The 8,552-nt window shown below is 45.1% G+C and overlaps 1 pseudogene; it reads left to right on the top strand.

Annotated features, from left to right (window-relative positions):
* Window positions 1-4,490: 4,490 nt before the first annotated feature.
* Window positions 4,491-5,250, top strand: LOC114679465 (MKI67 FHA domain-interacting nucleolar phosphoprotein pseudogene; annotated as a pseudogene).
* Window positions 5,251-8,552: the final 3,302 nt, after the last annotated feature.

Below are 8,552 nucleotides of genomic sequence, written 5' to 3'. Positions count from 1 at the left end.
CACAGTTAGTAGACAAGAGTGGTTCTCAAAAATGTAGTCTCTGGACTAGCAGCACCAGCAGAACCTGAGAACTTTTTATAAGTGCAAATTCTCAGGCCCCACCCTGGACCTCGTGAAAGAGAAACTCTGGAGTAGGGCTCAGCAATCTGTGCTGCAGTAATCCCTCCAGATGTTCAAGAACCTCTGGCATACAGCAGGTAGAAAAATGTGTTTCCTTCTGTAGGTCCAAAGCCAGGGATACCATATGTTCTGTCTTGATACGAAACCATGACATGCAATTAAAACACATAAATCTCCTTCCTACTCCCACCCTCCACCCAATGTGTTTTATTTTTATGTGTTAAATAAGAAAACAAGTGGCGATCAGAGATTCAGTCTAAAAAGTATATTTACAAGCGTCAGTTCTCATTCAGCCTGATCTCATACAATTTACACCCTCTTACATCTCAAGTTTTTAAAAAAGTGTCTTCACAATGTAAGTCTCAGACACACTAGCAGTTCTATAATAAAACACCAAGTAGAAGGGAATGTCCAAACTTACTAGAGAAGAGAAGTGGAATCATTGGCTGTATTTTCAAATTGCATTCAACAGGAAATGTAAGTTTTGAATTCTTTTCACCTTCACACTTCCACGTTAATAGAATCAAATCAGAATACTTCATTATTTCAAAGCCTCTAGCCAGGCAAAGTTTTATTGTATTACTTCTTTCTTTCAATGGATATAAAGCTGAGTCCTGGTAGGTACATTTTTTATGTCTACAAACATGCAGAACTAAACAGTTCCATCTGTTCAATATTAAAACAAAAGTCCTGTAAACCTCGGATAGTGAGTATAATACTTCAGCACTAGCACCAAAGCCTCAAATATAAAAGGATACCAAGAACACCACTAGCAAACAAAATGAGCTCTCAGCCAGAAGCAGTAGTTCATGTCTGTAATCCCAGAACTTTGGCAAGCCAAGGTGGTAGGCTCACTTTAAGTCAGGAGTTCAAGACCAGCCTGGGCAGCATAGTGAATTCACATCTCTACAAAAAATTTTTAAGAATTAGCTGGGCATGGTGGCACACACCTGTAGTCCTAGCTACTTGGGAGGATGAGGTAGACAAAATTGCTTCAGCTCAGGAGTACGAGGCTGCAGCAACTATGATCATGCCACTGCACTCCAGCCTGGGTGACAGAGCAAGATCTAGATAATTACAATCTGTCCTGCTCCTGTTTATGTTAAAATCATTAAGTTAAAATGCTTTCAATCAGCAGGATAAAAATTAACTGAAATGTGACTTTGGAGGTTGGCTAGAAAATAGGCAATGGGGAAACAGGCAATTTCCACAAGAATAAAAATGCCCAATAAGCATATAAAAAAGATTCAAGGTTGGGTGCCATGGCTCACGCCTCTAATCCCAGCACTTCAGGAGGCCAAGGTAGGTGGAACACCTGAGGTCGGGAGTTTGAGACCGGCCTGACCAATATGGTGAAACCCCATCTCTACTAAAAAATACAAAAAATTAGCCAGGCATGGTGGTGGGCACCTGTAATACCAGCTACTCAGGAAGCTGAAGCAGGGGAATCGCTTGAACCCAGGAGGCGGAGGTTGCAGTGAGCTGAGATTGCTCTGTTGCACTCCAGCCTGGGCGATAGAGCAAGACTCCATCTCAAAAAAAAGAAAAAAACTTCAAAAGCACTAAAAACCAAAGAAATGTAATGAAAACAATGAGATTTTCTGCTTAAATACCAGCAAAGAGGACAAATGGAAGGGGGACACTGGAACTCTGCCCCTGTTGGTGGGAGTATAAACTGAACCAATTTTTCTGCAGGATAATTTGAAAATTTCTATTAAAAATCTTAAGACTGTTTTATGTTATTTTCCTCCAGAAATTCTACTTCTATGAATTCAGCCCAAAAATGCTTGATTGAGTCCATTAAAATACATACATAAGAAAATTTACTTCTGGGGTGGCAAAGATTAATATTACATCGAGCTTTTACAAATGATGATGCCAAGGATATATTTACTGCCATAGAAATATGCCCCAAACATAGTGACAAAAGACTATATATTATGATTCTACTTTTTAAAATGCTTATATGCATAAAAAAGTATAAAAAGCAACAAACCAGAATGTTTTGAGTGGCAAAATTAAAGACTTCTTCATATTTTGTCTTCCAAATTATTACAGAAAGTGGTTTTCTTTGTAATCAGGGAGAAGTATTATTTTCATTTATTTATATCTAAATTTCTTTTCCTTATTTTTTCTCATGTATGTATCACATGTACTCTAGAGAGCTTGAATCCCTACCTCTTGAGGTAAATCAGACCATTTCTGTCTCTATCAACTTGCCTTTTTTGGACATTTCAAATCAATGGAATTATACAATATGTGGTCTCGTGTCTGGCTTTTTTACTTAGCTAATGTTTTTGACGTTGGTCTGTGACATACAACAGGTTTGGTAGTTTGATCATTACTGAGTCCATTGATGGATATACCACATTTTGTCAGCAGAGAGCCATTTAAACTTTGATTTCCATTTCCTGTGGTCTAAATGAAACCCTTGGAACACAGGACTTATAGGGAAAGCTGCTGTGCATGTCAAAATAACTACTTATCAGAACCAGCTTTGTCATCAGGAGCCTGAACTGTTGAAGACATTTTTATCATTTTGCAACTTTTTTTTTTGCAAGCAACTTTTGTGCTACTACACATCAGGACTTTTGAAGCATCTGATACATGCATCTAATAAGTATGAGCATGTGTCTCAGTGGACAAGTGAAACCATCTATGCTACACTGCATATTTTTTCCTCCCCCAGACTGGACCAGGGAATCTCTCAGCTTTCTAGAGTACCCTGTCTCCACTGACAAAGCTGAACAGTATTAAAGACACTGCTGCCTTCATTAGGCAGATTTGGAGGGGAGGTCCAGCAGCAAGGGTGGAGAGGAAAAAGAGAGGGGAGCTTGTGGAACAGGAAGCCCCCGGGGTCCACGCATGGCTCCCCACTGTGGAGGATGTTGTGGATGGGGAAGTGCTGATGGTGTCCCGAGGCAGCCTAGCACCTCCACTGGGCCCAGAAGGTCTTGACTTTGGACCCTTACCCACATTCCAGAAGTGTTTAAAAGCTGTTCTGGCTTTCGTTCTTTTCCTAAAAAATCATTACTTGGTAGTTAGTTATTAGTCTTTCTTTGGGAGAGGGACAGGGCTTTAAAATTGAAGAACGTAATTTTCATCAAAATATCAAAAATGGAAAAAAGTTACTTTGTAAACAATTTGCCATACAAACCAAATGGCAGCTGTTGAGGATCTCAATAAAATGTTAAATGCATATGCTGCTGTTAGAATAAAGAAATAAAAATTGAGAATAAAGAAAACAATGCATTTGCTGGCAGTGGTACCATTAGCCTAAGGTTGGGTCGCTGTGTCATCATACTGTGGTGGGGGTATGTGTGGTGTATATGTGTGAAACTTTTCATCTCAGGATGGATCATAATCCTAGCTGCAGTTTTCCTTCCAAATAAGATTACAAAGTAGTAAAACATGGGCTTGGAAGTGACAGACCTGAATGAATCAGCACAGTTTAAAGAAAAACCCAATAAAACTAACTTAACAATTCCGAGGTTGGTTTTTGAACCAATAGATACAATTATTTACTCTAAGCATCTGATTATGAATTTGAATCAGTAATACATACTGTCTTGACCCCCCCTTTTTTTTTAACAGAAACAGATTTCACCCAGAAAACCCCAAAACAGTGACTTTTTTTTTTTTTTTTTAAGACAGGGTGTCACTCTGTCATGCAGGCTGCAGTGGAGTGGTGGATCTCAGCTCACTGCAGCCTCCACCTCCCACCTTAGCCTCCCAAGTAGCTGGGACCACAGGCGCCACCGCGCCCGGCTAATTTATTTTATTTTGTATACAGATGGGGTTTTGCCATGTTGCCCAGGGTGGTCTCAAACTTCTAGGCTCAAGCAGTTCACCCACTTCAGCCTCCCAAAGTGCTGTGTCTACAGACATCAGCCACTGTGCCCAACCTACAGTGACTTTTTAAAACATGAGTTCAAGCATCTCTTCTTAACTCCTTTAATTGGAGGTATCTCTTCTCTCATTCTCCTCATCTTTGGTGTTCCCCCAGAGTTCACTGTTGACTGGATGAACAACATATATTTCAAAGTCAAGGCTGGGCTGGGTGCAGTGGCTCATGCCTCTAATTGCAGCACCTTGGGAGTCCAAGGCAGGCAGATTGCTTGAATCCAGGAGCTCTACACCAGCCTGACCAACAGGGAGAAATCTTGTCTCTACTAAAAATACAAAAATTAGCTGGGTGTGGTGGTGCATGCCTTTAATCCCAGATACTCAGGAGACTGAGATAGGAGAATCACTTGAATCCAGGAGGTAGAGGGTGCAGTGAGTCAAGATCATGCCATCACACTCGTCTGGGCAACAAGAGTGAAACTCCATCTCAAAAACAAACAAACAAATGAAACAAAACACAAAAACAAGAACAACTTTCTTCTGGAGTAGTCTATGTGTGCCACCTACATAACCTACTGAACAAAACCCAGATCCTTTCCTATGTCTCCCAGTTACAAGGCACTGTTACAAGGTTCAGACTATTCAGAAATAAAAGCCCTGGAAATAGCAAAGGCTATGCATTTGTGGAGTTTAAGTCTAAGGATTTTGCCGAGATAGTTGCTGAAACAATGAACAACTACCTGTTTGGTGAAAGACTCTTGGAGAGTCATTTTATGTCACCTGAAAAAGTACAGAAAGAACTCTTTCAACACTGGAATATTCCATTTAAGCAGCCATCATATCCATCAGTGAAATGTATAATCAGAATTGGCACTTACACAAAAGCTATGGATGGAGGAGTGATTTAAAAGGAAAGGATTACTTGGGAAGAAATTAGCTTAAAAAGGAATTGATTATTATTTTCCTTCTTTGATTTTACAGAAAATGGAAGGTATTTCAAAAATGAATCATCAGATGTCTACAAAAGGCCAAGTTTTACATAAGAAGAAAAAGGTTTTAGGTACTCCTGACACTCCTGAGAAGACAGTGGATACCTAGGGCCCCACACCGGTTTGTACATCAACATTTTTAAAAAGATGAAAATCTGAAGTGGCTGAAATGAATGATGATGATGAAAATAATGAAATAGTCTTCAAACAGCCCATATGCTGTGTAAAAGAATAAATACAAGAGACTCAAACACCTACACATTCACAGAAAAGATGAAGAAAAACCAATCAGTGATTTTCAATGTATTATATGTAAGATTTCTTCTGAAAAATATTTTTATGAGAAAAATACATAAAATTAGCTGGGCAAGTTGGCTCATGCCTGTAGTCCCAGCTACTCAGGAGGCAGAAGTGAATCACCTGAGCCCAGGAAGTTGAGGCTACAGTGAGCCGTGATTGTGCCACTGCACTCCAGCCAAGTCAAGTCATTACATTTATCTTGACCTATTCTAGGCTGGCTTAAGTGGGATTTGCATTAAGAATACAACAGGCAACCTCACAGACATCTAAGTACAAAACTCAAAATATGACCACACCATGGAAGGCCTGGGCTGGGAGGTGATTTTCCTCTCCTGCATGCCTTCACTCTGGACTTCTGCTCCATGCTTGTGCTCTGCTCTGTGGATGAACATTCGGCATGTGCTCCAGGCTCCTCCAGCCTCTGAGGCTTTGGCTTGCCCTGGCAGTACCCCTGGTCCCAGTGTTACTGGACCATATAGATGCTCCTCTGCAAAAAATCTATTGAAAACTCTCTGTGTCATTTCCAATGAGCAGGAGAGAGAATCTGATCTGCCTAGCAGTGAGGGTGGGAGTTCCCTAGTTGTCCCTGGATTTGTAGTGCTGCCCTTTCCAGAGACTCGAGGAGGGGCCAGATGTCCAAAAAGAGGGTGTGGGTGGGGCATCAGTAATACAGTCTACTTCAACAAGAAAGTAGAAAGTAGAGGTGGTGGCTCATGCCTATAATCCCAGCACTTTAGGAGGTCGAGGCAGGCAGATCTCTTGAGCTCAGGAGTTTGAGAGCAGACTGGGCAACATGGCAAAACCCCATCTCTACTAATAATACAAAAAGTTAGCTGGGCATGGTGGCACATACCTGTAGTCCCAGGTATTTAGGAGGCTGGGGTGGGAGCATTGCTTGAGCTCAGGAAGTAGAGGCTGCAGTGAGCCGCGATCATGATGCCACTGCACTCCAGCCTGGGCGACAGAGTGAGACCCTGTCTCAAAAAAAAAAAGAGAAAGACATAAAATGGAAGCATTCAAAATGTTCATTATTGAAGTCATACTTTCCATCTGTTTTTTCCACCTTCCCCTTTTCTCTCTAAAACACTGTATCTTAAGCTTTTCCCTACGTTATCAAGTACTCATAAGCATTATTTGAATGGTTGCATCAGAATCCATTATCTGGACTCATTGTCATGTAGCCATCTGCAGTTACTGGACATACTGCCCTTTCTTCCACACTCAGTCACCCTTCTGACCTTGCACTGTGTCCAGTTGTCTACTAATACACATACTGGTCATTTAGGACTTAAAGTTAAGAATAGTCATCATGGTTTCCAACACTTCAAAAAGAACGTATCTTCCTAAAAATAGAATGGCTTGGTGGTTATACTTTTAAAGAAAAACAGACAAATAGATGTTGAAATTAATATGGTCTTTAGACAAATAGCGGTGGCTGACCCCTGGATGGAGCATTAGAGCGTGGGTGTGCGTCCCACTCCAGGGCTTCCAGAAGAGGGGGTGCAGGCTGATGCCACCTCCACCCCATCTCTCTAGGGGAGAAGGCAGAGCTGGTGCTGTTTGAAGTGTGGCTGCGGATCCTGGGCCAGCACTACACCAAGGCCTTGGAGGACAAAAGCAGCCCTGAGTTCTGGGCACCTCAGGGGCGGCTGACGAGATGGGTGAAGTGGCGGGATGAAGTGGGGGGTCGGGGAAGAGGCCTCGGGAAGATGGGGGATGACTGGACAAGACTTTGGTAGAGCTGTGACCCTCTTCATCCTCTCCTGACTCCCGAGCTGACCCTTGTTCTCAGACCTCTACAGAACTTTGACCAAGTGGTGGTGGAGGAATTCTGGTGGGTCCGGGGTGGTTCTGGGTGACCCAGGGCTCAGACCTGGGTTCTGGGGTTGAGGGCAGGAGGCTGGAAGAGATGACCTCCCTTAGGCCCCTCAGGCTGCCAAGATCCCTGAAGTGGGATAATCCTCCACCAGGCCATACCCACTGACCACCAGAGTGGGTGCCACCTTCTTCAGGGTGGTGCCAGCCCAGGTTCTCGTGTGGGACTGTGTGCAGCAGGGTCTGCCCACCCTGTGGGAGGCAGAGGGCCTCCTGGGAGAGATGGTCATCCCAGACATCAGTCAGTACCTCCTTCCCTCTGCAGGCCCCTCCCTCTGTCCATCTGCCTCCTCCCTCAGGCTCACTGCCTCCATATGCCCTGATCTGAAGCCTGCCTCCCCTCCTCATGGAGCCCTCCAAGGTGCTCATAGCCCCAGCTCTCTAGTCCCTCAGCACCTTCTGGGCCCAGATTCTATCTTCTCAGATGTCTGGGAGGCAGGGCCCCGCCTGGCCATAGGCTTCTTGGTCTGCTCTAGGCACTCCTAGCCCCGAAGCCCTCAGCCACTGGACATCTCCATCCCCGGCTATGCTGTGGCTCTCCTCATTCTAGGCCTCCTGCTTGTCACATTCACCCTTGTCCTGGTAAGTGTCTAGCTGGGCCTGGGCTCCTTCCTGAGGGGCAAGTTGAGCCTTTGACGCCTTGAGCCTTTGAGCCAAGCTGAGCGGTGAGCAGGTCCCTTTACTCCCCTGATTCCCCCACCCAAGCCCAGCATCTCCTCACCCTCCAGCTGGGGCTGTGGGGTTTCTGGCCAGGGGGCTGGGCCTGATCCCAGTGACACTGCCCTTCTTGTCAAGGTGCTAAAGTGGAGGGCCTCCCACGGGGTGTTCAGCCTGGGAGCTTAGACACGCACAGTGCAACACAGAGGACCCTCTCCAGACAGGTAAGTGGAGGGCGGTTCTCTCTGACCCCACCCCAGGTGTTTGTTCTGGGTGGGGTCCAACCAACACCCCCCGCAGCCAAGGCCTTCTGCAAACACTCCCTGGGGGCTGTTACTGGCAGCACCTGGGTGGTGCAGTCAGTGTGCCAGAAAAGCTCCCCACTACTGTGGGCAGTGGCCCAGGCAGTCAAGCAGACTCCCCCAAGCAGGCCCCACCTACCCCTAACCTGTTCCCAGTTGCCTCCCACCAACCCTAGAAATGATGCTGGGGGCCGACAGAGACTCAAGTTAGGAGCACAGGAGGCCAGGAGACCTGGGACAGAGAACAGGGGAGGGAATCTTCCTTCCCCTACTTCCCACTGCATGAGGGCCAGACAGTGGCACTCCTCCAGGTGCCTGGAGCTTACCAGGCACCTCCAGGTCCTGGAAGGACATGTGTGGATCCAACTCACCTTCCCTGTTGTCTCATGGCCTTTCTTCTCCCTCCCCCAGGGCCAGGTGGATGTGGGAGGAGACACGGCACCATCCTGGGTGCAGTCAGACT

This window comes from Macaca mulatta, chromosome 7 (assembly GCF_049350105.2).
Source record: "Macaca mulatta isolate MMU2019108-1 chromosome 7, T2T-MMU8v2.0, whole genome shotgun sequence".
In the NCBI taxonomy this organism is placed as follows: domain Eukaryota; kingdom Metazoa; phylum Chordata; class Mammalia; order Primates; family Cercopithecidae; genus Macaca; species Macaca mulatta.
Note: the sequence above shows the minus strand (reverse complement) of the source record. Positions and strands in the feature narration are given on the sequence as shown.